Source organism: Cinclus cinclus, chromosome Z, assembly GCF_963662255.1.
Source record: "Cinclus cinclus chromosome Z, bCinCin1.1, whole genome shotgun sequence".
NCBI classification, from domain to species: domain Eukaryota; kingdom Metazoa; phylum Chordata; class Aves; order Passeriformes; family Cinclidae; genus Cinclus; species Cinclus cinclus.
Genome location: NC_085084.1, coordinates 66,478,489 through 66,493,999, shown reverse-complemented (window position 1 = coordinate 66,493,999; position 15,511 = coordinate 66,478,489). Strand labels below are relative to the sequence as shown.

At 35.2% G+C, this 15,511-nt stretch overlaps 1 protein-coding gene across 1 annotated transcript in view; it reads right to left on the bottom strand.

The window, feature by feature from the left end:
• Positions 1-15,511, bottom strand: part of PDE4D (phosphodiesterase 4D) — a 350,846-nt gene that overhangs the window by 309,135 nt on the left and 26,200 nt on the right. The window lies entirely within an intron of this gene.

Here is a 15,511-nt window from a genome sequence, read left to right as displayed (position 1 = left end):
TCTTAAACTAGAAAATGCTACAATTAAATAGTGCAAAAGGGCTAAGTTTCTGCCTTCTCCTCCCTGCCCTCAAGTCAGTTTATCACGAGCAGTTTCCAAATTCATTTAGGAAAGTCAGATACTTGCTACCTTATATTTTTCAGAAAAAAAAAAGCAACATAACATTTAAGAGAAGCACATTAAATAAGACTATGACAGCTACTAGTATGTGTCTAATTAGATATTCTTATTTTAGTATTTTCATCATAGTATTACCAGTGTTTGAACTACGGAAAAGCCTTTTCTCTATTCACAGATGACTGGGAGAAAAAATATCAAAAGCTATTTAAAGAGAACTTCCAGAAGATAAAAATGGCAAAACTACTTGCATTTACTTGGTGAATGCATACAGCTAATAAATTCCATATTTATTTTCATGTAATTACACAAATAAGGTATTGGTGGAATTTTATGATACAACACCTTTGTAAATCAAACCTGAGCCTTACACTTATTTTTCAGTTTTAATAAAATAAGTAACTTAATTTATAGAAAAAGACAAAGATTTTATAAACGTGTTAACATTTATAACGTTGATAACTCACTCATAGGAGATGAACTCCAATAATGGGAGGCAGGTGAAAATTTGTATAAAGTTTTGTTTTATAGCAACAGAAACTACAGCAGTTATAACCATACTTCCTGTTCATCCTACAGGAACAGAGAATCAACATGTTGTGAGAGAATTCTCTTCTGTGAGAAATTTCTTTTTAAAATCAGAACACCGGTTTCATACAATTTTCATTGTTGCAGTATATTGTTCCTCTTACACTTTGTCTCAGAATCCAGCTATCCTTCCTGAATAAGAGTTTCCCTTGAAGCATACACAGTGTCTTGGCTTTCAGTGAGATGAAGGGCGTTTACAATTGCATGACCAGGTGTGAAAGGCAAATACTGCTCCCTTTTTTGAAGTAAAATCACAAATCCTGAAAAAGCAGCTTTTTCTCACGATGGAGAGGAATCACCTTTGTACTTAGCATTGAAGCCACAATTTGTGATGAGGATTATGAAGAGAACATCATGATGCTGACAGGAGTAGATCAGAACAGCAGAGGAAAGGTCAGCTTACATTAAGAATGACATTGCTATCAGGTGCCAACCCCATTATGTAGACAAGTTTTAACTGTACTGCATCATATGTGAAATTTGATAACAATGTACTTGCAAATTTAACTCAGTATTGAACATCACTACAGAATGCAGAAATCACTGTGCATTATGTTTTTGTGTGTTTTTCAAAGGTTTTATAGAAAAATTAATCATTATATGAAAATTAACACTGGCCAAATACAGAATAAAGCCCAGATATTATTAAAACTTAAAAAAACCATAAATTCTTAAGCTGTTTCATTAAGAATAAAATTAAAAATTTAAATAAGTGTTATTTCACAGACAGAACAAGAGTTTGACTAAATCGTAACTAACACATAACTAGTAAAATAACTGCTTCCACACCTTCTTGATTGGAAGAGTCGTACACACAGAACTGGTCTTCAACAAGTAAGCAAAATAAAAGTATGATATATTAAAATGTATTTAACTGTGAAGAACAAACATATCACCCTCTGCTAGACTGTTATTTTTTCTTATTTAGTAAAATGCACTAGCAACTGCATAATAACTCCAAGTACTTCTTTTAAATAATGCAGTCTGTATAGAGAGTTCTCTTCTTTTATCCTAGGAAATACTGCCATCTGATGTCTATTCCAAAGCATAGTCTGCAGATAACTGCAGTGGCTACACAGTATGAGTCAAACTAACCCATTGGAGATGAACAATTAACAACATCATTAAGACCATTAACATTTGTCATTTAAGGTGCTCTGTGTTTCAAAGGTAATTATGAAATAGTAAAGCATTAGCTCACGGATCAGTAGTTTTATTACCCTTGCTCTTAAAGTCAATAAGGGCCTTTGACACCTTGCATTACAAGAGGGTTTGTTACATTTTGAAAGAGATATCATGTATATAGAACAGCAGGAGAAATCCTTTCAACATAAAAAGTGAACTAAGTCATTATTTGCATGAATTGCTAATGAAAATGCTTTTCCTGACTCTGTTAGTAGGTTATGCTTCTGAACACAGATGATCCATATTACAGATACCTCATTTTGGCATATGCCTGCCCATCTTCTTCCTCCTTGTCCTCAAAGAAAAAAGAAAAGCTATGAAAAGTCTCAGGCATGCTCATAAATTTAAGTTAAAGCCTGCGGACTGACTTTCTTTATAGACTAGAAATGTGAACAGTCTTCACTGTAATAAAAAGTAGAGGTCTAACTTACAGCAATATCAAATAAGCATTATGTGAGTTAGACAAAATACCCAGCTTAAGAGACAGGAATTGGGGGAAGATAAAGCAGAAAAATGGCAGTAGCATGAGGTGTTTATGCAGGTACTAGAATAAAGACTTGTAAGAAAACTGTTCCATAAAGAAAAAACAGCATTTCCAGTTTGTATTAAAAAAATACAATTAAGTACTTCTTTTTCTCTAAAGATTGAGAAACAGCCCTACTAGACTGTGTTTTAATAAAAAACATCTCATTTTCTTACAAAGATGACCAAAATTATTAACAAAACTTTGAAAAGCTTCCTAAAGTGAAAAACAGACTATGTGTTTTTCACATACATCAAGAAAGCATAGGGTACAATTAGAAAACTTCTCTAGAGGTTTTAATCAAGATTACAAAAACGAAATTACACACTTTTATTCTGATGAGTTAATTTAGTGGGTTCTTCCTTATTCAAATGAAATTACTGAAAAATTCTATTAAATTCAATAAAAAATACAGGTCCTTTTGAATTAAAAACATTTGAGAACTGATACATATCTAATTTCCAAAAGTTAATACTGACTGTGCTTTAAGCATGTTGTATATCCTATTTAAAGGCAATGACAATTAAATTTAATTTTGCAGATTTTGTGTAGTCACATCTCATAGGTAAAAGTTAAGAACAGATGTAATTCTGCCTGCCAGAAATTCATTCAACTGAATCATTACAAAGCTTAAGAGAAAAGCATAGAATCTCCTAATAAGGCGTTCCAGTTGCTTTTATTGTCTTCCAGTGACCACCAAAAGATTAAGGTGTTCAGTTCTTCTACTTTTCACAAACTTTCCTAAGAAATATGTACATTATGATAAATGTACTTTAAAAAATGCAGGCTTAAAGTGCTTACTTTTATGTTAATTACAAGTACTTTCTGAGCTGCAGAATATAGAAAGAATAAGTTAATTGGTTCTGTAGAGAATACTGTGCAAGATTAAACAAGTATTTGATCTCACATAAAAGACACTAAACAAGGTTTTTAAAGTACTTTCTTTGTAACAACTACTTTGAACACATTGTATGACAAACCTACTTTAATGTTTTAACTGCTAATCAACATATAAAATCTATTATGTGATTGTGTCTATTTTAAATTACCTTGAACAGAGTTTTTCTTATTAGAGAATAAACACAGTCACTTGGAAGGAGCCGAACATTTTTTTACATCTTACTTGGGACCAAGTAGAGAATTCCAGACACACAGGAATGCAACCCAAAACTAACCCTCCAATGTGTTACTGCTTTGTAAGCAAGCAGATCAGTATCACAGGATGATAGAAGCTGATAATGTCCTCCCCTGATCAAGCCCACTCTCCTGCTCAAAGCAGGAGCAGCTGTAAAGCCAGACCACACACTGGAGCACCTGAGAGTGGCATAGAAGTGGAGAGAAAAGAAAAAAAAACAGAGCTGGTTGTGAAGTATGGCTGGTATGCCATGGTTTAATTTCCTGGAGCAAATAACATAATACTGAAGGTATGGGGTGACTGAGGAGAATTGTTCCAGATAAAGTAGAAAATTAGAATCTTGGATGGCAAAATGATTCTTACTTGGAAAGAGAGGTTAATAAATTAATTGAGGAGCATAGCAGTGAGGGGAAAAAAAGGATAAAATAAGAAGTTATCAAGTGATAGAAGTCTAAATAAAACGCTATGCGACAGCAAAGTTCAATACCTGCCAAATGTCACATTCTCAAGGTGCTGGTATGGTATTTAAGGATCTGCCAAGTGAAAGGTAATGCTTATCAGACTGTTTTCCTAGCAGTTTTGTGTACGGCCTACTGAGGAGACCATAGGTACCATGCAGCTGCCAACAGGTAACTAAGAAGGAGACTGGTTGCACTTAGCACAGAAATGGCAGGCATCCACAAAGAGATAAAACCTTTAATAAACCAAGGTACAGGAAACACATGCACCTCTAAATATTCAAAGGAAATTCTAGGCTGCTGTTTACACTTTCTGTCTTTGATCTGAGTACATCTTTTACATCCTAACAGAACAATGATACCTAAAATGGCGTTAAAAGACCTGTCAAAATCATAATCAGATACACATACATTTAGAAGTATATTTTCAGAAGAGGAACAGAATACACATGAAGCTGGGTATGGCATGTTTGCCACTATAATAAATCCATATGTTCTCACTTAAAATTCAAAAGCACTTCCAATCCTGAGAAGTTTCTAATAAAAACCTTTCAGAATATCAGCTCAAATTCACTTTGCAAGTCAGTGAAATATTACTTCATCAATCGCTTTTTTTCACAAGTTTCCAAATGTCGTCATGATTCTACATTAAAAAACAAAATAAAACAAGAAAACCCCCACAAAAGCTCCACCAAAAAACCCACCACCCAGAAACCCCCAAAACAACAAAACAGAAAGACCCCACATATCATGGGGTAAGATTACAGGAAATTTATATATTTCTACACAATCATGTCAAAGAACAGGAAGGAGTGTTAAGCAGCATTTCTGCCATTGCAATGCACAAATGTATTAGATAACTATTACTTAACTCCAAGGAAAGGACTTGGTCCACATGAGCAAAAAATAGTTTCAAGCATAAATTTCTTTGAAGAACAGTCCTGAGGAGAAGGGATAGGAAAGGTCAGTGGAAAGGACATGACACAGAAGGAACCATGCTGAGTTCCAAACCCCTAGTCTGTGTTTCACAGGCATATAGACTTCTTTTAAAAGCACAGCAGCTAAGCAAGTTGGTGGTAATCCTAGATCTCTAAAGGGTAGAGTCGGGGCAGATACTGTTAGAACCTTCAGAAAACTGTTTAGCTTGATCATAGGAGCATAATTTCACTACTGATAGCAATGAATGCATCACAGCTTTGTAAAAATCTAAGGATTATAAAGTATCATAAGTATTTGGAAAAGAGTACATCGACATTCCAGATTCCTAAACTTTATAGTTTATTTCTCAAGCTAGCATAAACAATATGTCTTACCAAACAAGACTTAACTCAGGCTCTCCAAGTATGGTGGTTAAGCCAGAATGTAATGCACAAATAAACAAGTACATTTCTCTGAGGTCACACACATGCACAGAGAGTTTACTTTATAAGAAATCTACACCATCTGTTGTATTTCAAACAATTTTTTATTTTGATCATGCACTAAAAGCTGAGAAGAATTCAAAGAAATATTTATAAAATTGTGAGAGAGTAGAAGAAAAAAAAAAAAAGTCTAAAACTCTACAGTAAGTCTGCATAACTTATTCATTTTCTGGAGATAAGCGACTACTTAATGACAAAAAAAAGTAAGGCATTAAAAGAGGAATCATAGCAATTTAACAGGGTTTAGTATCACAGGATGCCTCAGAGCCTGGAGATTCCGTTTTTGGCTGTTGGACTTAAAAATGTTTCAGTTCAAACCTGTTATTTTAAGTTTTTCTTTTGAAGTCTGAAGTTTCTGAAACTTTGAGTAGAATATAAAATGAAACATTGAAGAATAACCATTCATACAATTCACCTGGCATAATTTCTGTATCTTTTCTATACATGATAAGTCGGACACTTTGCAGATTTGAAAGAATTGGAACGTAAACAACACAAAGTATTTTCTTCTACAATGTTATTAAGAATTAGCACCCTGAAAGAGTTTCAGGGGGAAAAAGCTATTTCCCTACATGGAAAAGCTTGAGATTGTTTAAATGTATAATGCTTTTTCCTTTGTTGAATTGTCCCAGAAAGTACAATTTTCAGAAACCTCTCTGGAATCAACATGAGGTATTTGTGTGCTTGCCAATTCTGTAGTGTGTCATTCTTCAGTAGGACTTCAGTAGGTTCCATAAATCTTTCATTAAAATTTAATTTTACAGAATTCTTGCAGAATTCTACTCTGCAGTTTTAAATACTCTTACTTTTTTTCTAAATGTACTTGGAAAGAAACCCTTAAAACTCCTCTTGGTTGCATATACCATATAAATTTTTTTGTATAGCAAGAGATCTGTCTTGTGTGAGACTACAGCATGATGCGCAACATAGAAAGTTAGCATATAAATAATGTCTTAGGGAAAAATGGAAACAAAGTGGGCATTTTAGTGCATCTGTATAAAGACATACAAAATAATTAATTGAAATACATCATAGGGTAATCATAATTACAGAAAAATAAAAATATACCTAAATATAAAATACATGTATTTAAATCTGAAATATATTTGAATCAGAAAATATGTTTAAATCTGAAAACATCTTTAAATCTTCAGATTTATATCTGTTACCAGATACTCCAAAAGACTGCAGTAGTCTGTGAGGTAAAGAAAACTAGTATGTTTAGGCAACAAATATAATTAGCAGAGCTTTAAGATCACCTTATAGACTGGCCAAAATTATTACTATAGAGAGTTTTTTTCTGAGCCTACATCTATTGACTTCAAATGGGGACAGGAAAAATCTCTAGAACTAGGACAATGAAATAAGAAATCATCAGTTCTCTGTCACCCTCTACAGGAAAAATCCTAAGCCAGAGGGAGTTCTTAAAGCAGAATTAAATCTGTACCACCACTTCACCACTGATTTAAGGGACACCTGTATTTTCAGAGAAGTTGAATGGTTTGAACACTCTTGTCAGATATAACTGTAATGAAAATATCTCTTTTTAATTTATAAAATTGAAAGCAAGAACAATTGTCAGATCTTTACAGAATATGTTAAATATTTGTGTTACATTCACACCCCTGGATTACTGACTGAAACCAAATCATACTAACTTGACAAAAAATTAAATTAAAGAGTTGCAATTGCAGAATCCAAAATTCTAAGCTGAATTTTAAATTATACTTTCTGTGCTTACATAGGATATTCTATTTAATATTACCAAGAACACACAAAAAGCTCACTAAAAACAACATTTGCCAGCAAGGTAATAAGGAACTAAGGATTCAGTGGGATTTTTCATATGAATGTAAAACTTGAAATCTATTAACTGAAAGAGAAAATCCAAAGGACAAATCACAAAGCAGCTTAGTGTTTGTTTAGTTTTAAAATTCTTCTGTTTATTGCTTATTTTCATAATGTCTGGGAGTTTTATTATATTTGAGATAATTAGATATCATCCTATGATAACTATTAAGAATAAATATTGAGTCTACTTATACCTTGACCCTCTATGGCCCTGGAATCTGAGAAATGGGGAAACAAGGATGTGGATGAAGGTTCTTCCGGGATGGAGGGATCAACTAGGGCAGGGCAGCCTACCCCTTGCATCACAGCCTCCTCAAATATGAAGAAAAGAAGGGTAGGAGTCCCCTTTTAAGAGGAATGGAGGGCCCAATATACTAACCAGACCCAGCCCACAGGGAGGTGTATTATCACTGAGGTAAGAGACATCACCAACCAACTTCCTAGATCGGTATAGATCATGGATTATTATCCTCTACCAGTTTTCTAGGTGAGCAGTGATGAGGTCTCAACAGAAAGGCTGTAGACAATCAAGACAGAACTCAGGGCCTTGGGACAACTGGTCAAGGGATCTGGAGCACATGCTGTCCTGCCAATTGCTCTGAATGATGGGGCAAGAAACAGGATAATCATGCAGAACAGTATTTTGAGACAGGTGTTACCAGAAGAAAATTGAGGTTTTGATCAGGGTCAGTTAATACAACAGTGAGCCTGCTGGTAAAAAATGGGGCTGTCCCAAAGGTGGTAAAGGATCTTAGCTCACAAGCTGGCAGGGAGAGAATGACCCTTAAACCAGATCTGAAGTGGGATAGGAATATTACCAGTCTCGAAGAGACAAGATTTGAGAAGGGGAGAGCTGTAGTGACCACTCCAGTAGCAAAAGGAGGCTAAAGCAAGCACAAGCAGTGAAAGACCTAATTACCTAATTAGGACAGGACTATGGGGCATCCCTTTGCAATCCAACTGAGAAATCGACATAATCAAATGTAAATCAATACTTGCAGCGTGGGGAACAAACAGGATGAACTATAGATCTGTGTGCAGTCACGGGACTTTGATCTCATTGTGATCAAAGGAGGTGATCCTGCTTATCTACTCAGCCCTGGTGAGGCCTCACCTGCTGTGCTGTGTCCAGTTCTGGGCTCCTCAGGATAAGAGAGAGACATGGAGCTCCTGGAGCAGCTCCAGCTGAGGGTAAGAAATATGATTAATGGACTGGAGCACCTCTCTTACAAGGAAAAGTTGAGAGGGCTGGGCCCACTCAATCTCAAGAAGAGATGAGTGAGAGAATTTGTCAATGTATAAAGGTATGTGACAGGAGGCTGTCAAGAGGATGGACCAGGCTGTTCTTGGTGGTGCCAAACAACAGGACAAGAGGCAATGGGCAGAAACTGATGTACAGAAATCCCATCTGGACATGAGGAATAACTTCTTTACTGTGCAGCTGGCCTACTGAGCACTGGAACAGGTTGCCTGGAGAGGCTGTGGAGTCTCCCTCACTGGAAATACTCCAGAATTGTCTGGACACAATCCTTTGTCATGTGCTCTAGGATGGCCCTGCTTAAGCAGAGATGTTGTATGAAGTGAACCACTTTCAACTTTTATTGTTCTGTGATTCTGTCACTCTAAAATCAAAAGGAAAATAACCCACTGAGAAAAAGCTAAATTCTTCCTGAGGTTATATTATTTTCATTTCTAAGGGAATGGTATCTATGTATATATGCCAGAAGACAGACAAGGTGATTAATTGGAAAGTGTGGATGGAACCTGAACATATTGTGAATGGTATTCACTAAGGGGTAAATACAGTCCTGGTTTTGGCTGGGATGGAGTTTTCTTTCTAGTAGCTGTACAGTGCTCTGTTTCTGGATTCAATATGAGACAAATGTTGGTAACACACTGATGGCTTTAATTGTTGCTAGTAGTGTTTATTCTGAGACAAAGATTTCCCTGGTTCTCATGCCCAGCCTACAAGAAAGCTGGAGACACACAAGAAGTTGTGAGGGGACACAGCCAGGTCAGCTGGACAAGGGGTCATACTATATGACATCATGCTTAGTACATAAAAAAGGAGGAAAGATGGCTGGAGGCCACTGCTTTGAAAGTGTCTGGGAATCATTCAGGGAGTGATGAGCAATTGCACTGGGCATCACTTGTTTTGTGTGTTCCAACTCTTTTATTATTATTATAAGCACTATTATTTTCTTCCTTTTCTGGGCCATTAAGAAGTCTTTATCTCAATTCATGAGTTTTCTCACCTTTACTCTTCCAATTCTCTCCTTCATCCTACTCATGGGATGGAGTGAGTAAGAAGCTGTGGGATGCTCAGTTGCCAGCTGGCATTAAACCACAGCAGTGCTATTCTGATTTTCCATGCTGCAGCTGCTATTTTCCCTCTTAATTTTTATCTTCTGAACATAGCTAGAAATTATGACCTGTAGTTCAGATAAGGAAAGGCACAGCTGCAAGCCCTACAGTATGGAATGAGAAAGGCTGGACTTGATTAAAAATGTGAACCAGGTTTTAAAATGGAGGAAGCAAAGCAGAAATTAAAAATAGTAGGTTTTGTTCAATGTATATTGAGTAAGGGAAAAAACACCATGTTTACTGGACAAAATTAAATTCTATAACAGAGTAAAATTTCACACAAGAGTTGGCAAGATCATCCAAAATTCAAGGAAAGTGCAGATACCAGATCAAATGTAATTAATTCAAGTAGATCTCTAACACAACCAGTGATACTTCATCTCAGTTGAACTGTATCTGCTTGTAATCACTGGTCAGTAGACACTTCACACATGAAGAGGCAAAGTTTGTACACTTCAAGCAGAGTTAAACATGTTGAGCCTGGTCATTCCATACTGGAAGCATGGAATACCTTCAGCCAGCAGTTCTTTTCCTTACAGGGCGCTACACAGTTAATAGAACGGTTTTTTTATTTTTTTTTTTAAGTTATGAAATTGGAAGCACCAGGGGTATAATTTCTAGTGCACACTGAGTTAAAGTGGCTGGAGGATGGGAGGAATGACAGGTCAGCTCCGTGAGAGACAAAGTAGGGGGCACTAGGCTGAAACTGTAAAATCTGATTCCAGCTGAGCTTCTCTGAGGGCACTGCAAATAAACACTGTATGCCAAACATGGTCACTGCAGAGTCAAGCTGAGCAAGTATGTAGGCCACATAGGAACCCAGAGAGGAAGAAAAAATACAGTACCTGAAACCTCCCTAACGTCCATTAGCAACATCTTCTTGACTGTTGCTTTAAATCTTGCCTTGCACTGCATTTAGCAGGAAAGTACTCTCTTGCACTTTGTTGCTATTCAGTGACATTCACCACAACAGTTTAACTGCTCTTTAGCAGTGAAATTACTAGTAGCTTTTAACCAACAATAAAAGTTTTCTTTCTTTGTTCAAACGCATTTAGTCCTAAACACTAATAAATCTGAATTTCTATTTTAAACCTACATCTCCAGGCTGCTACAAAAATTTCTGCATCTGCAACAGAGAGCAGCAGTTGTGACAACACCAGTCTGGGGGTGGTTGAAAAGTGAAAGGCAAGGCTGCTATTCGGAACATAAAAGTATTTTGATGCCAGGATTGCCAAAGAGCTCAACGATTTAGTGTTGTAGCTGAAATGGGATAACTCCAAGCAGTAGGTACAGGCATTTTTCTGTTGAGCCAGGGAAAAGCCACCCAGAAAAGACCCAAGGTTTCTGGTGGACAAGAACATATTTAATAAGCTAATAAGTTTCCACAGCGTGTCCTTGCAGTAATGAAGGACATATATTCATCTGTATTAACAAAATTGCTCTCAGCAGACTGAAGAAAGTGATTTTCACCATCTTAAGACCACATGACAAATAGCATGCTACCTTTTGGGCTTCTAAGTGCAAGAAAGACACTGACATATTGGAACAAGTCCAGAGAATGACTTAAAGTTGAGCCTAAGAAAAGCAGGTTTGTTCATCTCTAAGAAAAGGATACTAAGTTGGGACCTCAGCACTGTCTGCAACCACTTAATAAGGAAGGTGTAGAGAAAAGGGAGTGAGATTTATAGCAGAAGTGCACAGATATAGGATAGTGGCAGTAGATACAAGCTGGAACATGTTCTATTCTGACTGGATGTATAAGAAAAAGAATTTCCATGAGGATGGCTAATCACTGGAACATGCTTTCCTAAGATGCTGTAGAAACTCTACCCTTGTAGATACTCGAAACCCAAGGAGGCAGTGCCTGAGGAGTATGCTCATAGCAGGAGACTGGCTAGAGATCTCAGGAACATATGGGACTCTCTGAGTCTGCATGCTACTTTATCACTCACTGTTATGGACCAGAGAATTCTAAAAAATTAATACAGGTTTTCATAATTAGGTTAAGCCCATGATAATACACTGCAAATACATAAGAAAACAGAATGCAAGCAAATACAGGAGAAGCAAATTCATCTACAAGATTATGTCTAAGGAAACGAGATACGCTAAATATTTTGCTCTGTTTTCTGATTTAGGGACTGGCATGACATGAAGCTAGTGAGGATGAAGTTCAAAGATTAACAGTTCAGTTATTTATGTAAGAAACAGTTGATCTCTGGAAGGCTTTGTGAACAGTGGCTACAGATAACAAAAGTCTGTCTAAGCTGAAAGGCACACTAAACAAGCTCATGGAAAAAAAATCCATGTCATGTTGTTAATTAAATAGGATCCATATTCTGCACAGAGAACTCATAGGTTAAAATGGCTGGGAGATGAAAATGTCTTAAGCAGGCATATCATATATGTTTGTGTGGTTCTTATACTATTTCTTAAAAGACTTTTTGTTAGAAATTTGCCTATGGATAAAATCACAATCAATAAAGAAATTCTGGATAAACCACTGCCCTCTCTGAAAACAACTGTTCTAAAGAAGAGAGATACAGTGCTCACCATTAATAGTTAAAAGCCATGGGAATATATAAGAGGGAAAAGCTAGTGAAAAAGAATTTCTGAAATGGAAAATGCACATATTTGAAGATAAGCAATTTGACTTTTAACTCTATGTGGAGTGGAAGAAAGACGAGGAACAAATGTATTCAATAATATGTTTAGGAACAAAAGGAAAAACCTTGGTTGAAAAATAAAAATAGACTGTTTTAATAATAGTGTTCTGCTTATTACACCAGAGGGAAAAAATTAGGACACCAAAAGCAAGCAATAGATACCTAAAGACATCAAAAGGAGCATAAGGTTTGCTTGTGGATCAGAAAGTGAGAGTAAGGAATTTAGAAACATGCATAAAGAAGGTGGAAGATTTTCAGAGTGGAGTTTTCACCAAAAGTCTTTTTTGCAAGCCTGAAAGTTTAGATACGCTGAAGTACCAAGAAAGTAAAAGGAATATAAGAATAAAAGAACATGCAGATTTTTGTAAAATTACAAAGAATTTATGAAAATTTATAGTGATATCTCCCAACAGCTGTTATTGCAAATGCCATTTCTTATAAATTTGTTAGTTTTTAGTAATCTTCTATTCTGAATGAGCGTGGAGTAGATTTATAAGTGAATCTGGATCTATATTTTATATTAAATTAAGTTATTTCAATGGAGAAAACACTTCCATCTCCACTTTCACAACACAGGATTATTGGTCTAAAAAATAACATATAATGTAATCATTCTCAAGGAAACCCAGAGACTTTTAGAGACATCTAATGACAATGTTAAAAACTTCTAAGTGTCACTTGAAGATAAAGCATTTTAAAAATCTGTTTTCCCCTCCCAGAACTGCCGTATTAAGTACACTACACAGCAGGAGAGAAGTCTCATCTTTAAAAGTATTTGAGAGGATTGCTTTGAGAATACAGAAATATAGTATAAAAGTCTCTTGAATACACTTCTTACAACATAGCCTCAGATTCTTATGTACTTCTTATCTTCAACTGTAGTATGTGTATGCTAATCCAAATCCCATTCAATTCCAAATCCCATTCATCACAATCCCAATCCAAATAAATGGAGTGAATATTCAGTTAAGTTTTTCTCAGACTACAGTTAAGAAAATTCATTCTCTTGCCTCTACTAATGGGACACATACTACATAGTATAAACATCTTTCCTAACCTTTTTCAACAAGTTCCAAAGTTTTCATACTTAAAAAAGACAAGTGGAAAAAAGAAATCTTTCTCTTTGCATATGACAAGGACTGCCTTTCATAAATACTTCTGTATATTTTAAAACAAAATCTGAATCATTCAAAGGACTTAAAACAAATACAGCTATGTTATCTTTACAGGTTATGAAAACTCACACAGAAATAAGGAACTGCCTTCACAGTGTTAAAACATGTCTTAAGAAGTCCTTTTATTAGTACGAAACAACTTTTAACACTCTTATTAACTGAAACAAAAACAACAAATAAACAAGTTGCTATTCTCAAAACAACTATGAAACAGTTCCAGAGAAGGCAGTCTTCAAAAGTGTAATTTCTGGATATTTTTTTCAGTAATTAGGTAAGTAACCTGTGGTTGACGTATCTTTTTTCTTTCCCAGCACCAGGAAATAAAATTATATACTTTTTTCAGGTACCAGTGTAAAAATATGGCTCTCTGGCACTCTGTGCTGTGATCACATTTATTTTAAAAAGGTTACTTTTATTGCAAAAGGAATATTATTCAAATACAGATTTACAAACACACACACACTAAAAGAAAAAACAAAACACAACAAAACAAAACAAAACAAAACAAAACAAAACAAAACAAAACAAACCTTCCTGAAGCCTAAGTGAAGTCTCACAGATAGAAGTACAGATGAAAAATGAGAGTAGCCTGAAGCTGTGCAGCCAAAACATGGGAGTTATAGATCTGACAAGTGAAGTCACCAAGTCCTGCACACTCTCCTTTTTCTTTTCCTGAGACTCTACAGATGGTGACCACCATGCATAAAATAAAAATAGCATGCCTCATCTTTACATATAATCCCATGTTGCATTATGAAGAAAGCAAAAAAAAAAAAAAAAAAAAATCAGATATCTTGATTACTGCGTTTACCTCAGCTGTACCTAGGTCATCTTCGTATTTGCACTAACTTAAGGAAAAAAAAGAAAATAAAAACAAAACAAACAAAAAAACCCCAAACAAACAAACAAACAAACAAAAACCTGCGTGCAAAATAGTATTTGCTCCCATCTAACAGTAGAGGGGGCCCACTTCCTTAGAAAAGGATCCAGGTTTTGCCTCGAAAAAGTCGAATGTAGTGTCTTTACTACTAATGAAATGGAAAACGTTAAAAAAAACCACTTTCAAGCATATTCTCAAAGAAAGTTACTGGTTTTTATTTTGTGGGGAGTTATCTAAGTCCTCACAAGCTCTGATTTACTGGGAAAACGCATCCTAATTTTACCTAAATTGTTTACATTATATAAAAACAGGTGTAGAACATAAGTCAGAATAATAAAAAGAAGGAAAGGCTATTACAACACACAGTTACCATTATCTACCCAGGGTAAGTGTGCATTTATCATCCAGAGAAATGATTGATTCATTCATTCTGGTAAGTTCATGTTCTTAATTAGTTGCTTTGAGAAATTTAAAAATAAATAAGACCATGACCCCATAATCTTTAAATTAGTTCAGCGGCTCTGTAAAGATTAAATCAGCTGACCCTCTGACTGATCCCACCAAAGATCCAAAGAAATCTTTCTTTCGAGTTCTTACTGAAAACTTAATTACCATTCACCAAAACAAAAATTGCAATTTCCAATTTTTCTATTCTTCCCTTTAATTACACATATTGCAGTAGCAATCTTTTTATTTCTCTGCCATCAGAAGTAGTTTGCAAATTTGTTACCTGAGCTGTTTTTTTCACCATATATTTGACCTAATCATATATATTAAAAAAAATAATAATCTACAGATGCCTGCAAACTATTACCATTTTAAAAAAATATTGCCTGAGGTGTGGTTTAAATACTAAAAGGCAAAAGCAATACCTTTACTGTTTGGTGTTTAAATTTCCAACTGTTACCCTATTATTTTAAAAAAAATATGTTCTCTTTCTGATTTATTGACACCCTAATAATAGCATTCATCTATTTTCAATGGTTAAATTTCTTTGTCATCAAATTACAGTGGCATATATTTTATAATAATGGAATCTCTTAGTTGTTTCTTTTCGGAGGGGAGAAATGTCTTGCTAAATATATTTAATAGTGTTAAAGTTAGTTCAGAATAGTTCTTTGAATGTTCCAACAAAGCATCATAAGCAG